Source organism: Manduca sexta, chromosome 8 (genome assembly GCF_014839805.1).
Source record: "Manduca sexta isolate Smith_Timp_Sample1 chromosome 8, JHU_Msex_v1.0, whole genome shotgun sequence".
NCBI classification, from domain to species: Eukaryota; Metazoa; Arthropoda; class Insecta; order Lepidoptera; family Sphingidae; genus Manduca; species Manduca sexta.
The window spans coordinates 7,029,845-7,032,150 of NC_051122.1; the positions used below are offsets into that span (position 1 = coordinate 7,029,845).

At 36.1% G+C, this 2,306-nt stretch overlaps 1 long non-coding RNA gene across 1 annotated transcript; it reads left to right on the forward strand.

The window, feature by feature from the left end:
* The first annotated feature begins 939 nt into the window (after positions 1–939).
* On the forward strand, positions 940–1,810 carry LOC119188676. The gene is made up of 2 exons (XR_005112008.1): positions 940–1,069; positions 1,344–1,810. It is a non-coding gene; the product is annotated as an uncharacterized LOC119188676 (long non-coding RNA).
* The last annotated feature ends 496 nt before the right edge of the window (positions 1,811–2,306 follow it).

A 2,306-nucleotide genomic window follows, 5' to 3' on the forward strand; every position in this document is an offset into this window, starting at 1 on the left:
AGGGTTGATGTTATTAAGTTCACGCCACTATCAACGAGATGTAGGCAGAAGTGCGATAAGTACAATTATCTGATTACTTTCATTTCATTTTTAATAATGATGTTTATATTATTATGGTTATTATGAAGTTTAATTATAACTTGTATTCAACCAATTTCTGTATCCTGTAGAATAGCATCATCATATCACATTACCTGAAAATGGTTCGAAGTATAAAATAAGGTCAGCATATAATGGTATTTTCATAATATATATAAAAATACTTATAATTCCATTCATCAAAAACCTTCATATATTTCCATTTTCCACCAAAACTCCTCATAAACAAAGACAGTCATCACCCAAAGATCTCTAAAAGTGCATCGCATTGATCTGCGAGTGATTTAGAAACATTGGAGATTGAACAATAGCGTTTATTCGTCGACCGCAAGCCCGGCCCGGGACATAAATTACTCCACCACTCCATCCTTCCTGCGGACGTATCACATGCGACATTACCGAACTGAGCGGGAGTAGTTAACAATTATTTTCGGTTGTTTTAATAATAGGATGGTTGTCTTTGGACACAAAACTACGCTGTTGAATACACATGGACACACATCACTCCTTTATTAGCGAAGGAGTAAGCAGAGGTCCAACGAAGGCACCCATATTTGGCTATGCGTGTTCCAAACCATTAAAAGATAGAGATGATAGCCATATTGGGCTCAAATTTCAAACTGCGGGCTGAGACTGTACTAAAACGTAAATAATACTACGCCATGACTCGGGATATAGGAAAAAAAGTTCAAAAATGTATGTTGGTTGTGGAAGGATGCTGGATATTTTATATTTATTTTATTTAAAGTGTGGGAGGGTGTTATATATTACATTAGAACTTTATGCATTAGAGCTCTTTGGTAATTTTTAGATATTTTCTTAGACGTCTGTCAATCAAAACATTTAATAAAACCGTGTTCCAAAATAGCTGTATTAATTAATTACAGGCAAAATATAACATTTAACATTAACACTGGGCCATCTGATATGCGACATCTATCAAAGAGACTCGCGTTGGGCACGTTCCGAGGTCAGTTAGTATGTATTCAGTTGTAAAAACCGACAAAATTCTAGTAATGGTGGACTTGTACTTACCTTCGTGTCCAATGTTACTGTGCCGCGGCTGGAAGATAAGACTAGGTATTGGCAAAAATATCAGTCTGTCAACGATTTAAATATTGACAATATGAGAATAAAGTGCCAACTTATACCTCGTCTTATCGTCAAGGAGTCTATAAATGACGAAATTGTAATTGAATAAACTTAAAAGTAGCCGAATAATTCAAGATGATCTCTAATTTAAGCAATGAGCTTGGATGTGTTTCCTGGGAGCACTCCATTAAAGAAGTTTTATGAAGAATAAGATCTGAGACTTGATACGGCTTGTATAAGGAAAGATATAGCATAAGAACGTTTTATGGTGATACATCCTTGACATTGTATGTGATTGAAGATGGTGGAAGTTTTTGGATTTATGGTACGCCATACTTGTACAATAATACCCATTCGTCGTCCCGCCCTCTGGCTAGATGGCGGGATGACTTAACCAAGAGGGTCGACGATGACTATATGCATAAAGCAGCAGACCGGGCTCTGTGGCGTATCTTGGGAGAGGCCTATGCAGTGGACTGCAACGGGCTAATGATGATAATGATACTCGTACATGTTTGCTGTGTAAAAATGTGCGGTCACAGAAATTACGTAGTTTTTATCCTGTTTTTGCGTCGCAGTGTTTAAATCTTAGTAATATGAAAAAATAATTTAAAAAGTCCACAACGTATTGTTTGATTTTCAACTGTGTTACTCCGAATCAACTAATTGCAATTTCAAAATGGGATAATGTCGTAAGTTCTCATTCATTTTCGCGTTTTGAGGCCAGAGTGGCTAAAAAGGTCAATTCCTGTGTCAAACGTTGGTTTTTCCTTAATTCTTAATAATAATGTTTGATGCCACTGGTGCCATTATATTTTATTTATTCATATTTTGCTGTTCAGTCATGTTTAAAATTGGAATCGTAATTTTAATATTGGATTCATGTGTTATTTATTTGGAATTATGCTTCAACCAAACTGGCTATGCTGATGTGAGGCAAAACCATCGAATGTCCACTACGGTCGCTTTCATAACGTATGCAATCCATAGAGCTTGATGTTTATAACCTAAAATTTCACTCTGACATACTGCGCTGTATCATCGAAAATAAATTAAAAATTTAACGAAATCATTCGGTAATTAGCAACGGACAAGGTCTGGGCATTAAGGTCGGC